Source organism: Schistocerca piceifrons, chromosome 1 (assembly GCF_021461385.2).
Source record: "Schistocerca piceifrons isolate TAMUIC-IGC-003096 chromosome 1, iqSchPice1.1, whole genome shotgun sequence".
Lineage (NCBI taxonomy): Eukaryota > Metazoa > Arthropoda > Insecta > Orthoptera > Acrididae > Schistocerca > Schistocerca piceifrons.
Window position 1 is genome coordinate 698,165,713 of NC_060138.1, and position 19,420 is coordinate 698,185,132.

Here is a 19,420-nt window from a genome sequence, read left to right on the forward strand (position 1 = left end):
AAAATCTGAATTTCTTCCAACATTGTCAGGAAGTGTCCCTTAGGTTCATTGTGCAGCCCTTCCAAATGTGTACCGATAGTTCCAACAGCAAGCGTTGATGTTAGATGATGCTCAACAAATGCTGTTTTATTACTATGAATTGAAGCATGCTCTCTGAGGCACATTTCAAATGTACTGTTGTTTGCTCATGTGAACTTTTGGACAGTTTCCACAGTTTTGTTTATATACACCTGCTACCGTGAATTATGAGGCTATTGACATGGTGCCTCAGTCTGAAGCAAATAATGTCATTAATTTTAAACCCTATACGTAAATTGGCATTGCAAAATTGTGTGACAATAGCTTCTGAGCCTGTCCTTTATAACTCATGGGCATGTACATGACTTTCTTGTCTTCCTGTTCGCCTGTTAGCATGTTGCCTTTGATTTTACAATGTTGTTGTCTTTTAATTTTCTATAGTAACTTAGTTGCTGTTCAGACTGGATAATCATTTATCACTGCAACTTGCTTTATAATGGCGATTTCTTGATTCCTCTCATGCTCGCTTAGTAGCAGTTTTAATAAGCTATTAATCATGGAACGAAGATATGCTATTTTCATCCTTTGAAGGTGCCAAGATTTTCAGTCAACGATAATATCTGCATAGGTCAGTTTTCTCTACACACTAAAACGGTGTTTACTTGCAGCTCTTGTAACTGTAATGTTGGGACAGTTGGTGGCTCCTTTATTTTTGTGCTCAACTGTAAACCTAATTTTTGGGTGAATAGCACTCGGTCTCTCTGCTACGTTATTAACTAAAAGAATACCATAATCAACATAGCAGTAAAAGAAGATAACTTTACTGGTTATTGTAGTGTTGTTAGTGACAACTTGGTTTTCTAAAGGATCAAGGAAAATCTCAGCCACAGTGCTGCCTAGGAAAACCCCCGGGCTGGTGGTATTTCTTACTGTTAAACATGAAATGCTCCATCAATTCAACTATTTCTCCTAATGCCATTTTATTGTGTTTTATAAGGCTGATCTTAATCTCTAATAGTTAAACTAATAAAGTTCCTAGAACTACTGTTATCCTATGACTGTTTCTGTCCTATAACTATTCCACATTTCACGCTAAATAATACCACCAACCTGAAGGGCTATCCATTGGAAATTGCCTAGCGAGCATAATGGCTGAGATTTTCCTTAATCATTTAGAAAATCAATTTTTCACTAACAGCCTTGCAATAGCCAGTAAAATTCCCTACTGTTACAGCTGTGTTGATGATGGTATTTTATTAGTTAAAGGAGATCAAAGTGATGTTAATGAAGTAGCAGAGATTGCTATCCACCCAAAAATTAGGTTTACAGTTGAGCACGAAAATAAAGGAACCATCAACTAGCTCGATATTACGGTTAAAATACATGCAAGTAAATACAGTTTTAGCATGTACAGAAAACTGACCTGTGCAGACATTACCCATATTGTCCACTATAAGTCTTGGCACCCTGAAAGGTTCATCGTAAGATACTTCGATCCATGATTAATAGCTTGTTTTAATAAGGAAGGATATTTGAAATACACTTCAAGGAGCATGCTTCAATTTGTAATAATAAAACAGCGTTTGGTGAGCATCTTCTAACATCAGAACATTCTGCTGTAACCATTGATATGTATTTGGAATTGCTGCACAATGAACCTAAGTGACACCTCCTGGCAGAGATGAAAGAAATTGAGATTTTCCAACACTGTCTGCAAGAGCCTGGCAACACATCAGATCAGAAGAACGATTTTATTAACATTGCATCATTTAGAAACTTTGAAAGCCTCTTCTAACCGTCCACAACACCACAGCACATGTGTGATCAACAGTCCCACTCAATGAGAAGAGACAGTGGCAGCGCATCGGCTTGCACACCGTCCTAGCAGTAGGCTGGCTTCCATGTATACTGAAAAACAGGACACCGTGCAATGCCACCAACAAGAAGCAAATGCAGTTAACCATAACTGTCACAATCTGTTTCCTATATCTTTAGTTCCTGCACATAGTTTCACTTTTATAATTTATTGTTTTATATTTTTTACGGCTTTATACTTTCAATGTTTTTTTTCCTTTTTTAAAAAAATTCATAACATTTAATGACACTTCATGTAGGTCTAGGTCCTCAACATAAACCCACTTCCGTAATTTTATGATCCTTTTTTTTTTTTTAAGAGGTGGAGCCCCTCCAAGCCCACACCGGCATGATGGCCAACTCGAAAGGTATACTGCCATCTCTGTATAAGGGTTAGGTTTCACTAAAGTGAGGTGTCGCAGGATGTGGGTATTGCAATGTTTGCATACGTCTGGTTAAGATTAACCATTTATATGCACTCATCTAGAGATAGATTGGGCCGAAAGTCGAACGAAGGGTAGCCAGTAACTGATGTCTTGCTGACCGCGACAGTTCATGCAAGGGTAGGATATGTTAATGGCGGGTATCACGCAAGAAGATATTGTCAGTGCCATGGTTGTCATAATAAAAGGAGTCCGGTGCAGTAACTTGGCACATCTTCATCAGGCTGGTGCTGAACGGTGGCAGGTCGCTGTCGGTTGGCGTCCCCTGCTACTGCATGGTGCAGTTCTGCCACAGCTGCTCCTCGAACAGCTCTACTTGCTCGGCGTACTGCATCGCAGTGTCATCGGAGAACTGCAGGCCATTGTCTTGCGCATGCGCGATGTAGGCTGCCCTTTGGATTTTTCGGTCCCTACGGGGGCTCCCCCACAGCGGTCGGCATTGCCAACGATACTGTTGGGGTGACGGTTATCTTCTTTGCACCCTTCCCCTTGTGGGGCAACGGGTGGAAAATGAAGTTATTATTTCTATTATATATGCCGTTCTCAACACAGGCTATCTGACTACAATGTTGGCAACCAGAAAGTGATCAGCAAAAACGTGATGCCTGTAATTAGAGTTCACTGTGCCCAATCTGATGGAGAATTAAAGTTATTGATTATTGAAGTTCATTACTCTGAGGATTTAGGATCATGTCTGGGATTCATAGAAAATGCAGTTTACTATAGCAATTTTCACTATATTCTGAAAACGATAAAGTGTAAAATTCCAGACAAATGATTACCCATATCAGCTATTGTACTATCAGAGCTGTTCAGAGTCTACTGCGCGGATCCTGTTATCCCTAGATAATGAAACTGTTCAATAACCGTCATCGATGTAAATGTTCAAAGTGAATGCTCACCAAAATTTGATGTTAATACTTATCAAACACTACGCTAGTAATGGTTGAAAGTCTGCCCTGCGGCGACACGTGAAAATACGACATACGCAAACTGAGAATAAATCACTGGATTCGTTCCATTATTAACTCTTTACCCCAATGCGAACTCATTGTTAAGTGCATATCGAGTTACGTAATACGGCATTCAAGGATGTTCCTTGCACAAATGTGACATGGCTTCCGACACGGAGTGCACGCTGATACAAATCTACAAGAGAAATGGGGCCTTGCTCTAGCTCAGGTGCTCTTATTTAGATAGGTGCTGAAGGCCAATGAAGCTCTCGATTTAATTGTGCAATCAGCACACAGGTAAGTATCTATAATAAAATTCTAATGTGGCTAGGTTAAATACTTTTAGTGAGAAAATTAGTTTAGTTGTACTGCATGCAATAGGATGATCTCTGAACTTGCCCTTTGGAGAGACACTACAGCTATAGTTTTACAGCTACCTTTTTGAAACTTCTCACGTCTTTGTTATTATAGCGTATCTCCATTCTACCTAAATCTAAACATCCTAGCTTTATCTAATCACTTACTTAATCTATCTTGCTTCCATTTTGAAGTCTCTAGCTCTCTCCTGATGTGCCAATGATTTTTACATAAAATGTCCGAATTACAAAAAACTGTTAAAAGTTGCCAAACTGAAACATAACACATTATCATTTTAGCATCACTCCTGACATGCTATTAACTTTTCAGATTATTTACTTTATTTTTAAAGTATTGCACAACATTCGTGATGTCATAGCTAGTTACAGCAGACTAGGCTGGCACACAATGGAAAGCATATGAATTCTATACGACGTGAGTAGGCTGCTTCCCTACACCCTGTGGTGCTGCTGGAGTGGCTGGCGGGGTAGGCACCCAAACGTCCTTCTGCGAATTTGCAGGAGTGTTTGTAGGGGTTTGAACCACTTCTGCTGCAAAGAGGCCTTGGGCAAGGACTGCACACAGCTGCCTCAAGGCCTATTCCTTCTCTACAGCCATGGCGGCTGCGAAGGCAGCCCTCTCTGCCGCCATGATGGCTTTGAGGGCCGATGTGGCTTCCTTCACGGCGGTGCTGATGTCGACGCTGCTGCTCTTCTCAGGGACGCGGGCTGCATCTAGAACGTCCACCTCCAGGTTGTTGTCCCCACTCTTGGTGGGGGGAGCTGCCTCTGTTCTGTCCCTCTGCTGAGCTGGGCTGGTCTGCGCCAGTCGTCATCGCCGACGTCGTCGTCTCTTCCGCTACGTTAGTGCAGCCAAGGCCGCCTCGCCGCCTTTGGCGCGACGATAGCTTGAAAAAGCCAGGCATCTGCGCCAGCTGACAACATGCGGGCTGCCACACCGGGCACAATTCGACATAGCTTCTCTGCCGTGGTCGCAGGCACAGCTGTCATGCTCACCGGAGCACTTGATGCACCGCTCTGCGTTGTGGCAGTACTTCACCTTCTTGTTTGTTTGGTTGTGCAACCTTGCGGTTGCGTTACCGAAACCGGCCCGCAGCAGCCCTTCCCAGACTGTTGTTTCGTCACAGCACCAAGGCAAACCCCCTAGGAGTGCCTTGGTCGTCTTCATCCTTCCATCGAAAGGTGCCTTCTCACTCAATGGCGGCACGTTGACAATGTGGGCAGCCACAGCACTTCTGATTGCCCTGTGGTTGGTCAGGTTTGCTGCCAGAACGCAGATCAGCGAGTCTGTGTTGACAGACTCATAGACACCTCATTCTTGGCGCAATTCATCATCAAGTCGAACAGCACCATCCACCCATCTTTGCACTTGACGCACAAAGGGGGAACAGGCTGCGACTCGTCTTCTCAGGTTTTCCTTGCTTGGTCGGCAGACTCAGTGAGTCCCACAACCAAAGGCCCCTTTGTAGCAGCAGGTTTCTTCTGCACGTTCTTCTTTCCCATGCTGTGGGGCACAGAACACGACAGTTTGCTGGTGTTGTGAAAACAACACACGACAATTTGCTTTTTGTGGCACGAACAGCACAGAACTACTTCTGGAACTCTCCACAGCCGAGAAAGCATATTGCGCAGCTGCAGCTATGTGCACAACTCACTGGCTCAGGCCCAAGTCTTCTTGTCACTCCCTATTTATACATCCACTGTTCTGCTGTCCTAAGTATATATGTTAACATTTTAAGGAAAAAAAAATTTACTTTTAAAGCAAGAACTTATGATTTCATTCTTTCAAAGGTTCACATGTTGAATATCTTAGGATACTAATGCAGTTTTAGTTTTTTTTTTTTTTTTTTTTTTTTTTTTTTTTTTTTTTTTTTTTTTTTTTTTTTTTTTTCTTTCTACTATTATAATTCACTACTGTATCCCCTTTTACAGTTTCATGCACCCATTCTGGTATCTTAACAGAAGGATTTTTACGTTCTTGTTAAACCCATTCTACCCCTGCACCCCTCCCTTTTCCCTTGTCTTGCTTTCTTTGCTTGCTCTCAATCCCCCTTCCCTCCATTTTACAATTTCATTATTTTATGCCACTTAATTTTACATACCCATTGTTCTACATTGTTGTATGTATGTATGTTAACCGCGGACTTGGAACGACGGAGAGGCTCCGTCCCCACCGCACCCGCAGTGGTCCACAACCCCACGACGACTACCACAGTCCACTTCACCCCTCCGCCACCCCACACTGAACCCAGGATTATTGTGCAGTTCGGTCCCTGGTGGGCCCCCAGCGAACGTCTCACACCAGACGAGTGTAACTCCTATGTTTGTGTGGTAGAGGAATGGTGGCATACGTGTACGTGGAGAACTTGTGTGTGCAGCAGTCGCCAACATAGTTTAACTGAGGCAGAATAAGGTGAACCAGCCCGCATTCGTCGAGGCAGATGGAAAACCGCCTAAAAACCATCCACAGACTGGCCGGTTCACCGGACCTTGACACAAATGCGCTGGGTGGATTCATGCTGAGGACCAGGTGCTCCTTCCCGCCTGGAAAGCAGTGCGTTAGACCGCACACCCCCACCACCCCCATCCTGCTTCCTTTCCCCTCCCACAATCGGTCTCACTCCATTTCCTCTTCCCCCTTCCCTTCCACATATACCTATTCAAAACATTGACCGTAGTAACAGAACACAGTACTCAGTTATGTGATTCTGAATAGACAAGATAAGCCGCTGATGCAACTACTTACATACATTCTATGTTTATGCACAATTCTCGCCGTTTTGACTTGGTGTAAAATATTAGATGGTACATATTTAATTATACTTTGTTCTAGATCTAAAGATGATCCCGAGTGATCGAAACATGTAATGGAATTAAAAATGTGCAAATGAGACGGAACAATAAATGAGAATTATCATGAATAAACTGCATCATTCTAGGAAATGATTAATTTGGCACAATAGCTCCAGACTAATGGTCAGATCGATTTGGGGCATTTCCTGTGTAGCAATCAGTATTCTACAGCCCACAGCATGATATGTGTGTACTGAATTTTTTGTCGCAGATCTAATGGCAACACAGATGATCATCTATAAGGGGCAATCAAAAAGTTTCCATTCAAAGGCCACACAGTCCAGAATCAGTATGCCAAATGGGCAAAATCCCTGTGAACACTGAGGCAATCATCCTAATGACATACCAGAATGAAGATAAACCTTTGATACAACACTGTCCAGCTGCATGAAGAAGTGCATAACTGCCTGATGCACATCTTTGTCTGAAAGGAATGATCAACAAGGCCTTTCTTATGGGACTAAAGGTATGATAATCATAGGGAAGAGATCATGACTAAAGAGCATGTGTTCGAGTGTAAAATTTAAACTTTCATGACCAGAAAAGTCACAATTAATAAAATATTGCTGTCTATTATACGGTGAGCAAATGGATTTCACAGGAGCTTGAGTATCTCCCACTTGAGTTGGCATCAAGGCATAATGAATGAGGCTGGCCTCCAAGATCAACTGGTGTCCTGTGTCGAATCACATCCAGCATGGAACCTGGCACATGAACAGTTCCACAACAATGGTTTTCAACAGAAGTGATTTTCAACAGACATGCTGCTCCACGTACATTCTTCATTCTCAGACAGATTTCTACCAGTGTTTGTCATTTGGCAGCCTAGAAAAGAGTAACGGCATGTTGGTCCTATTTGGGCACTTTTGGTAATAATGTTGCCATAGGTCATGTTTCCTCATTTACTGTATGATGTCGGAAAGACATGAATGCCTTACTAAGCTGTTGCACACATGTTGGTGCTTATATACCCACATCAGAATCATGCTACGTTGGATACAAGCTGCAGCAATGCCCTCAAGCAGAAACTTTTTGATCACCCCTTATAATAGCAATTACTCAAGTACTATGTACTGAAGTATGGGGAGTTAATCAGTGTCAGCCATTTGATGATTCATTTACCTACTCTAATGTAAGTAGATTGTGTACCTAATTCACTCACATCATATGTAGACAAAACCACAAATTTTGATGACTGGAAAAAGAGACTGGTGGTGACACAAGAACTATGTTAAACAAATGTCTGAATCTGTGTCACAAAGCGATTCATAACTTATATTGTATTTCGGCAGATACTTTGTAAAGATAGGACCGATTTCCTTCCCTGTCCTTTTCTTATGAAAGCTTTTGCACATTGTCTAATTAACTCACTGCTGGTAAAACATTAAACACCCAATCCTCCTTCCCATAAGGATGGATGGTTTCTGTTATTTAAAAAAAAGGAACAAAAGTTAAATCCTCGAACAGTCCACAGGTTTACTGCCGGTCCATAGTGTCCAACGGGTACAATATTTCGGTGATCAGGCATGTCGCCATCATAAGGTGCACTGACAAACTGAGCTCTTGAGGGCGGGCGGTTGTATTAAATCCCCTCCTCTCACGAGGCGTTCTCTCCGCAGTCCGCGCCCGCGCATCAGTGGTCGCTGAGATGCTGGCGTCGGCGTCTGTTATGGCATCGGTATAATTGCCTCGTCCGCCCTAGTCGCCCATTTGTTTCCTTTGCTGAGCGTCTTTTTAATTAGACTCAATGCTGGTTTCCATGCCTTGCTGAGGTTGTAGCCACAATCTCGGTTGATGAGTCCATTACTGGCACAAATTTTGATAGCCTCTCTAACGATGCTGTCCCAGTATTTAGATGTCTGTGCCAAGACCCTGGTATGTTGGTAGTTCATTTCATGATTTTTGGATAAACAGTGCCGACTTGTTGGGGTACCCAAGTCAAGTGTGCCTCTGATGTTCTCGGCAACGATCTTTGATGGTGCGCACTGTCTGTCCAATATAAGTCCTCCCACATTGACACAGGATCTGGTATATGCCGGCCTTCCGCAAACTGAGATTGTCTTTGACACTTCCCAATAATGCTCGTGTTTTATTTGGTGGGCAAAAGACAGTTCCTACTCAGTGTTTCCTCAATATTCGTCCTATTTTCCCTGATAGTGTGCCAGTATATAGTATATTGGCAGTGGCTATCTTTTTCTCTATGACTTCTTCCATCTCCACATGCTGTACTGTAGAGGTGTGGTGGAGAGAACGTCTGATCTGCCATTCCAAGTACATGTTTTTCCGGAATACAGTTTTAAGGTGTTCCAACTCTTGGGGCAGACTCTGCATCAGAGGTGGTGTGCGCCCTGTGTACCAGTGTTTTCAGCACCCCATTCCTCTGCGCTGGGTGGTGGCAGCTATCTGCATGCAGATACAGATTGGTGTGCATTTTCTTCCTGTATACCCCATGGCCCAGGGTGCCATCCGCTCTTCTTTTGACCATGACGTCCAGGAATGGTAATCTTCCTTCTGCTTCAGTCTCCATAGTGAATTTTATGTTCGGATGTATGGAGTTCAGGTTTGTAAGGAAGTCTTGGAGCTTGTCCCTTCCATGGGGCCAGATCACGAACGTGTCATCCACATAACATAGAAAACAAGTAGGTTTCCATTTGGATGAGGCCAAAGCTTCCTCCTCGAAGTACTCCATATAGAAATTTGCGACCACAGGCGAGAGTGGGCTCCGCATTGCGACTCCTGTTTTTTTCATAGTATTCTCCATTAAAGAAAAAATACTTGGAGATCAGAACGTGCTTGAAAAGGTAGGTTGTCTTCTCGTCAAATTTCTGTGCGATAAGCTCAACTGACTCTCGAAGAGGCACCCTGATGAATATGAAACGACGTCAAAACTCACCAGGATCTGAGTCTTTCAGCTTGAAGTTGTTGAGACGTTTTACGAAATCCACAGAATTACTAACATGATGAGGGCATTTACCCACATAAGGGCTTAGTAATTCTGCCAGGTATTTGGCCAGCAAATACGTAGGTGCCCTAATGTTGCTGATGGACCGTGGAGAGAACGTCTCACGAGGGGAGGGGATTTAATATGGCCGCCTGCCCTCAGGAGCTCAGTTCGTCAGTGCACCTGACGATGGCGACATGTCTGTTCGCCGAAATATTGTGCCCGTTGGACACTATGGACCGGCAGTACACACGTGGACTGTTTGAGCAAGAAATACGCCGGGAGAAACTAAAGAATCACAAAATTTAAATAAATAAAATGCAAAAAAATATCACCAATTATATTTTATTATTCATGGAGAAAGCACAGAAATGTAAAAGGATGAAGTATAAAAGAGAGATGGCATGGAAAATCAGTAATATGGACTTCTTACAGACAAAGTTTTTGAAAAGTTAAGTGCAACAAGAGCATCGGAAACTATGAATTCCAGGGTCAGAAACTATGACCTTCCCTTCGTCTGCCTCCTTAGATAGTATCACTATGTACACTTTCATGTATAGAGAAACAAGTATTGCTCCTACCGCTATCCCCCTCCCCCATATTTTTGTATATTTCATGCAGTCCTCTTAGGCAGGAGAGTGGGCTGTTGAGAACTTGTTGAAGATTCTTGGGTAATAACTAATTATTCTGTTTATGTAGTTTACTTTTGTGACAGGTGGTGCCAGGAGGATGGTGGTGTTCTTATAGCTACCAGCCAGGAATCTTTATTTTAAGCATATTATTGGGGTCAGCTCTGTTCACCTCAATGGCAGGGGAAACCTAAAGCCCTGGCCAGTGTTGCACGCAGTCTTGCATCAATGCAGTGGTGGCAAACTACCACTGTTACCACACAGATTGATAGAAGGTGGGTGCTGGAGCAGTAGCATATGTCTAAAATTGCTGTGCCACCATTCAGTGCAACTCCAAGAGGTGGCTATAATGGACATGAATTGCATGGCTGTTAGCACCTTGGCAGATCAGACCACTTTCACTGCGGCTTACCAAACACCTTGAGACCTGCTAACAAATGACTTGATGCGCTGCTGTTGATATGAGGCAATATGTTCATTGGTGGTGATGTCACTACTGAGCAATTGGTGTGGAAGTTCGAGTCACAAACATCGCTGATTGCCAATTGCTATGAGTGGCCAGCAAATGAGGCGAGATGTCATTTGCAAACATGATGCCAACTCCAGTGTCTTCACAGCCAGGCAAGCTGATTATGTAATTGGTAACATTGCAGAAGATGAGGTACATCAAATTTGCAACATTTCAAGGTACATTTGTCACTGTTGACAATCCATTTGACTTTAAAATCAGATATATCCATGTCGACATTCACATGCCATGGTGCACAACAGCTTCTGCAAACTTTGAGGGACCAACTACATCCATGTGCTCACAACTGCACTCCATGTTCCATACCTCAGCTAGCAAACTTAATGTAGGAAAATATTGTCATCTTGTATGTGTTACTTTCTACTCCCATACAATAATCATCCCAGTCTTGCGACATACGTACTTTCATATAACAGTATTTGCAACTCTGATGAAATCATGCTATCAGTGATGATGATACGGATGTGGAGAATCTGTCTAGTCACCTAACATGTTGTTTCAAAGTGCTCAACAGCTAATACGTCTGCTGAGTTTCGATGCCAATCAAGATGTTTAAAATGTATGGGATTTTCTTTGAAGCTCTTCTGCACACAACACCCATCATGACTCTGTGTTTTCCCATCTTCAAAGACTCTTTTAAGTATTTAGAAAACAGCAATATTGATGGATACACATATCCTGCCAAAAGATAGTGTTGCTGGAAACTGATTATGCATTCATTTGCAGAAACCAAAGTACAAAGTAGCTGCAATGTAAACTTTTCATGAATTGTGTGATCACAGTCACTAGAGCTACATTATAATGGGAGTAAAATGAGGAAGGCCCCTAAAAAGACGATCATTTGTACATGCTAGTACTTTTACATTCCACAAAATTCATAAGGTTTTTTTTTTTTTGTGTGCGGGCTTCTGCTGGTCTACGGAAGAGGTGAGATGTAGACTGAGTTAGAAGACATGTTTTGGTGTGGAAAGATGTGAATGTAAGAAGAAAAAAGTGGGAGGGAGGGAGGGAGGAAGGGGGACAGGTGGGAGGGAGGGAAGAGGGGGGGAAGAGAAAAAGGGAGAGAGAGAGAGAGAGAGAGAGAGAGAGAGAGAGAGAGAGAGAGAAGAGGAAGTTGTGAGGCAGTCCACCTCCGTTGCTGAATGAATCCATGACCTGGAGCATAACTTCAGTTAGTATAAGAAATGTGTAACAGCACAAGTGTTCTTTCCGCTGTTTTAACCCAAAGCAATCATTGTATCTTAACTCCTCCACCACAGAAGTAGTTAGGTAGCTCATAACATTATTGTGCTAATTAAACAAATGTAAGACAAAATGCACAGATTGTCTGAATATTCTTTCTCTTCTTTCAATGAAACATGGGAACTATCTGAGACTGACGAACAATACTACAGAATTTTTAGGGTGAATTGTGGGTGAATTATGGTTTCTCACTACTGCCCTGATGGTCCCAGTCTGACTTCTATCTTCACTATGGCCAGGTTTAAATAGTTGTTCCACTTTAACTCACTATGGACAAATGACAAAACACTTTATAACTGATGACCTATCTTGAAGTCAAAAGATAGCAGGTATAATTATCTACTTATGTTTGTTAATGAACTGTTATGAAAGGGATGGATTGCTACTCACTGTAATGACCACACGCACCCACACAAACACCTGCACAGACATTGTGCGTGTCTGCGTGCGCGCGCGCACACACTCTCTCTCTCTCTCTCTCTCTCTCTCTCTCTCTCTCTCTCTCTCTCTCTCTTCCTCCCCCCCATCATCGTTAAGACTAATGTCAATCTTAAACAGATTTTTAACTTTTCCAGTATAGTGGTCTGCAAAATGCTTCATGTCACAAATTCATAGACTGAATAAGTAGTTAGAAACAAGGATCTACATTAGTGAACAAAATCATGAATGAAAAATGAAGCATTTTCAGGACAGCATTTTATTTTCAAGAACCCTTAGTTTGGCCAACACAATCTTTCCAATAATTTTGGGTGACAGGGAGTTTCTTTAGACAAATGCAAACTAACTAGAAAAATCATGTTGCTACTGCCAGTCTCTACCTCTACATGAGGACTCCGCAGTGTATGGTAAATTATACCAAGTACCATTTTCCTCCCTAACACTTCCGTGGATGGTAAGTGAGAAGACAGACAGTTGATACAATTTGTCTGCACATTTAATGTTGTTGTAGTCGTCAGTCCAGACTGGTTTGATGCAACTTTCCATGCTACTCTATCCTGTGCAAGCCTCTTCATCTCCAGGTAACTACCGCGAACTACACCCTTCTGCATCTGCTTAGTGTATTCATCTCTTGGTCTCCCTCTACGATTTTTACCCTCCACACTTTCCTCCAGTATTAATTGGTGATCCCTTGATGTCTCATAATGTGTCCTACCAACTGATCCCTTCTTGTAGTCAAGTTGTGCCACAAATTCCTCTTCCCCCTATTCGATTCAGTACCTCCTCATTAGTTATGTGATCTACCCATCTAATTGTCAGCATTGTTCTGTAGCACCACATTTCAAAGACTTCTATTGTCTTCTTGTCCAAACTATTTATCGTCCATGTTTCACTTCCATACATGGCTACACTCTGTACAAATCTTTCAGAAAAGACTTTCTGACACTTAAATCTATACTCTATGTCAACAAATTTCTCTGCTTCAGAAATGCTTTCCTTGCCATCGCTAGTCTACATTTTATATCTGCTCTACTTTCACCACCATCAGTTATTTTGCTCCCCAAATAGCATAACTCATCTACTACTTTAGGTATCTCATTTCCTAATCTAATTCCCTCTGTATCACCTGATTTAATTTGACTACATTCCATTCTCCTAGTTTTGCTTTTGGTGATGTGCACCTTATATACTCCTTTCAAGGCATAGTCCATTCTGTTCAACTGTTCTTCCAGATCCTTTGCTGTCTCTGACAGAATTACAATGTCATTGGCAAACCTAAAAGTTTTTATTTCTTCTCCGTGGATTTTAATTCCTAGTCCCAATTTTGCTTTTGTTTCCTTTACTGCTTGGTCAACATACAGATTGAATAACATCATAGATAGGCTACAATCCTTTCTCACTTCCTTCTCAATCACTGCTTCCCTTTCATGCCCCTCGACTCTTATAACTGCCGTCTTGTTTCTGCACAAATTGTAAATAGCCTTTCGCTCCCTGTATTTGACCCCTGCCACCTTCGGAATTTGAAAGAGAGTATTCCAGTCAACATTATCTAAAGCTTTCTCTAAGTCTACAAATGCTAGAAATGTAGGTTTGTCTTTCCTTAATCTATCTTCTAAGATGAGTCATAAGTTGGTACTGCATCCTGTGTTCCTACATTTCTATGGAATCCAAACTGATCTTCTTCGAGGTCAGCTTCTACCAGATTTTCCATTCGTTTGCAAAGAATTCATGTTAGTCTTTTACAGCCGTTCCTTATGAAACTGATAGCTCAGTAATTTTCACACCTGTCAATATCTGCTTCCTTTGGGATTGGAATTATTATATTCTTCTTGAAGTTTGAGGGTATTTCGCCTGTCTCATACATCTTGCTCACCAGATGGATGAGTTTTGTCGTGGCTGGCTCTCCCATGGCTATCAGTAGTTCTAATGGAATGTTGTCTACTCCTGGGGCCCTGTTTCGACTTAGGTCTTTCAGTGTTCTGTCAAATTCTTGACACAGTATCTTGTCTCCTATTTCATCTTCATCTACGTCCTCTTCTATTTCCATAATATTGCCCTCAAGTACATCGCTCTTGTATATACCCTCTATATACTCCTACCACATTTCTGCTTTCCCTTCTTTGCTTAGGACTGGTTTTCCATCTGAGCTCTTGATATTCATACAGGTGGTTCTCTTTTTGCCAAAAGTCTCTCTAATTTTCCCGAAGGCAGTATCTATGATACCCCTAGTGATACATGCTTCTACATCCTTAGATTTGTCCTCTAGACATTCCTGCTTGGCCATTTTGCACTTCTTGTTGATCTCATTTTTGATATATTTGTATTCCTTTTCGTCTGCTTCATTTCCTGCTTTTTATGTTTTCTTCTTTCATCAGTTAAATTCACCATCTCTTCTGTTACCCAAGGGTTTCTACTAGCCCTCGTCTTTTTACCTACTTGATCCTCTGCTGCCTTTACTATTTCATCTCTCAAAGCTACCCATTCTTCTTCTACTGTATTTCTTTCCCTTGTAATTGTCAGTCATTTCCTAATGCTCTCTCTGAAACACCCTACAACCTTTGGGTCTTTCAGTTTATCCAGGTCCCATCTTCTTAAATTCCCACCTGCTTGTAGTTTCTTCTGTTTTAATCTCAATTTCATAACCAACAGATTGAGGTCAGAGTCCACCTCTGTCCCTGGAAATGTCTTACAATTTAAAACCTGGTTCCTAAATCTATGCCTCACCATTATATAATCTATCTGAAATTTGCCAGTGTCTCCAGGCCTCTTCCACGTATACAACCTTCTTTAATGATTCTTAAACCAAGTGTTAACTATGATTAAGTTATGCTCTGTGCAAAATTCTACCAGGCAGCTTCTTCTTTCATTCCTTACCCCCATTCCGCATTCACCTACTACTTTTGCTTCTGTTCCTTTTCCTACTGTTGAATTTCAGTCTCCCATGACTACTAAATTTTCATTTCCCGTCACTATCTGAATAGTTTCTTTTATTCCATCATACATTTCTTCAATCTCTTCGTCATCTGTGGACCTAGTTGGCATGTAACTTGTACTACTGTGGTAGGCGTGGAATTTGTGTCTATCTTGGGTACAATAATGTGTTCACCAAGCTGTTCACGGTAGCTTGCCCGCTCTCCTATTTGATTTTGTATTTATAACCCTTTATTCACCTGACCAGAAGTCTTGTTCCTCCTGCCACCGAACTTCACTAATTCCCACTATATCTAACTTTAATCTATCCATTTCCGTTAGTAAACTATTACATTCATTTTTTAAAAAATTATTACATTTAATACAAAATATAATAAGCACTTCATCAGATCCTGTGCCTCTATGGAACAGTTTGAGCTGTATTTCGATTCTGCACTTGTTTTTTGTGCGACTCATTCTCTCATACATGCAAATGTTTAATGTAGGAACTGAATTGTCATCTTGGGGGAAGCAATTTTGGAAGGCCTTCATCTAATCTTTTTAAGTGTCATTATCGTCAACAAGCATCTGGGCAAATTAATTAGTTGCAGTGACAGTTTACGTACTCAACAGGTAGGACGTTTCTTTCAGAGTTGACACTGCTCACATGGTTGCCCTTGTGCTTAGTTTTTTCAGCATTTGTTTTTCAGCTCCCCTTTTGGAGTAGCTTACTAATTTTATTAACACGTTAAGTGCCGCATGGCCACCTCTGGCCGCAGTGGAACCACATGCTGGCAATGAAACGTACGTCACTAGTTATGCGGCAATTACCGTCTACAATAAAAAACTACAATAGTTTTCAATTTGTCTGAGACCCTCCACATTCTCCTACTCTGGGCTATGACTGCTACTAATTGTTCTCCTAATCACACTTTTAAAGGTGATCTATTTTTCTACCTTAACGCTTCATTCAACATCAATAATGTTACTAACTTATTTTTTAGGAGGTCCAAAACCTTAATGTGTTTTAAGAACAAATACATGGTCCGAACAGGCTGTAATATCTTTATTGTCTGTGCTATTAGTTAACTTCACTTGTTGGCAATTATCACTCACTTACCACACGCCTCAAGCTTCACATCGGATTTGACTGAATAGTCAGGAGACGTGTAAAAGCACACATCGCCTTCATGTGCGAGTGTAGCACCAATACAAGCCAATCCTTAAAATGACAAACAGTCAAAAATTTGCTAAGAGCATAGAGAAATTTACTACACCCCGTTTGAACAATGTTTTAGTTATTAGATGCAGTAATTCTCGTTTGGCTACTGATACCTGAGGCTTCAGTGAATTGAAATGTTTACACACATTTGTTACCAGCACACACAATATATATTCATCCAGAGTTTGCAAATAATTTTCAGAAAATATGTGAAGTACAGTGTCACCAGATTCTCTGCCTATATCTTATTTGTCCACTACAGGCTGAAGATTGGAATCACCTGTATCACTATGACAATCCAAGAACTTTTTCCATTACATTTTCCAGCCTTTCTCCGATAATTCTGCCATATTTTATGTGGATTGATAATAGAAAGGACCTATTTCAGGTCTGGTTTGGCATTTACCTTCAAAATTTTCTCACATTTGTCTCTCACGTTACAGAGTTGTTTATGGCAACGAATACACCAACAGCATGGGTCCAAAATATTCTTTCAGTACATATTCATCTGAGTTAATATTTCATTTTTATTTATTGCAAAGTATTTTGCAAACTTTATAACCATATGTGAACAGTATCTCGACCTTTTTGCAGTTAGTCAATATTAAGTTCTTTCCTAACCTGCAAATATGTTCGTGCCTCATAAGAATTACATAACCCTTGGTATACTACACCCAACTGATGTTCCAGTATAGGGACCAGTCCCTCTGAATGAGCACACCAGTTGTACTATACTGCCCAAGCAAGTGCTTCCATAATAGTGTTTAGTGCAACCCTACTATTTTCTATTAACACTTTGCCGTTCGGCGACACCATAGTGATGCCATGCGAGAGATAGTGGTCAACGGCCGGCGACATCACAGTGATGTCATGTGCATAGTATAGCACAGTGGCCAGTGACAGCGCTTCAGTATCTTTTACATTCTGTTGGTGTTTTGTTTAGGTAACAAAAGTTACACAAGTCAACAAGTTTTTTTTGTTTCATCATGGCAGACGAAAGAGACGATACGATTATTTACAATGAATGCGCGGACGTCATGTCTGATGTTCCGGACGACTTGGCCGATTGGGAAGAAGACATTGGATATAAAAAAAATGAAAGTGAAGCAGAATCGTTGGAAGAGAGTGAAATATGTCCAAGAAGAATTCAGCGAACTCTACAGTTGCCAATTGATTCGGATGAATCAGACGAAGAAGACAGACTATGATTTACTGAGGAACAATAATAAATTTGAAGGATTTCCGGGTCCACACATATTTCCCAAAGATACACAGTGTCGTGAATATCATAGAATTACATATTAGGAACGATCTATTTGAATATATTAGCAACGAAACCGACAAGTATTACAGTCAAAATTGCAATAGAAGGAAACTGGACTAAAAATGTCAAATTTGTCGACGTTATGTGACCTGAACTTGGAATACGGTTTGGGCTTGCTATCCTTATGGGAATTGAAAAAAAAGCAAAGATCAATGATTACTGCTCAACAAATCCGTTGACAGACACACCGATATTTCACAAAACGATGTCCCGCAACCGATTCAGACAAATATTATCATTTTTACATTTTCCTACAACAACAATAAACCGGATAATGCCGACTGGCTTTTCAAAGTGCAATTCTTAATTGATTATTTTTCCAAAAAGTTTAAAGAAACGTTTATTCGAAGTCAAAACATTTCAACTGATGAAGGAATGATACCATGGCGTGGACAGTTAAATTTTAAAGTTTACAATCTGTCGAAAATTACAACATAGGGCATACTCATTCGGATACTGTGAGATTCGAGTACGGGATACATTTCGTCATTCAAGATATACTCCGGTGCTGGACAACCGTTAGCAAAGACGGTGATGGATCTATTGACACCTTCTTATGGAAAGTGTCGAACTTGCACAGAAGATACTTGAAAAGAAAATTCTAGTTTGTGGAACGATACGGCAAAATGGAGGACTTCCGGAAAAATTAAAGCGCATAAAAGTCAATGTGTTTGAAGCTTGTCATCAACAGAAAGGGGACAAGCATCTGGTGACAAGCCTAGCAATCCGAATTAGCACTGACGGCGCCAAGCAAATAAATTAGTACGAGAAGTGCGAACGGCGAAGTGTTTATAGTACAGACCAAGGGATCTGCATATCCCCTACAGAATCTTAGGTCACTACTACAAGGCTTCACCATTTTAAATGGAAGTGAGGATGGCTGTGAACGCTACAGTCATCAGTCATCTGACATGAGTGAAGCAGCCAGCTGCACCTATAGTATTCAATAGGTTCCAGGATTCGAAGACTGTCTCATGAGAGTTCAGGAATGGACTACAGAATTTGCAATCTGCAGTGTACCACAACACAGCCTGTGATTTCATGCAGTGGCAATCAAATACTAGGAAAATGAGATCTTTGGCATTTAAGTTACCAAATTTACAGAAATTAACCAATATTTAGAAATATGTACAAATGTTATATGAAAAGAAATTATTCTCTCAATGCGTTCAGAAGCCACACTATGTACTGGCAAGAAGAATTTTGGGCAGAGCTGCATGTAGTAGTTTAACTCTAAACTGAAAGAATTTATGATCTGAGAAAGATAAAATTCTGGAGAATCTGTTGTAATTTCTGCATTTTCATGCCATTCATACACACTTAGTAACTTCTAGCTACAGGAAGCATTGTGTGTTTAACTGCATTTTGTGAAGAATCAAGCTGGGATAAAAGTTTTACTTCCCTTCTTGTTTTGCCATCTGCCTCCTTAAAATTCAATTTTTCATGTCTGACAAATTACCATTAAAATTATGATTATAATCTGCATTTTCATTAAAGAGAAAGGTTGGCCCTCAGTTTTACTGAAAATAACACCAGATCTAATTTTGTGCTTAGTTTTACGTATGTAATTGATTTTATAATTTATTTCAACAATTCCTAATTCATATCTTTCATTACAGATTGAAATCAGTAATTGTTTTGTAACTTAAATTCAATTGTTGACTTATAAACAAATATAAATTTTGCA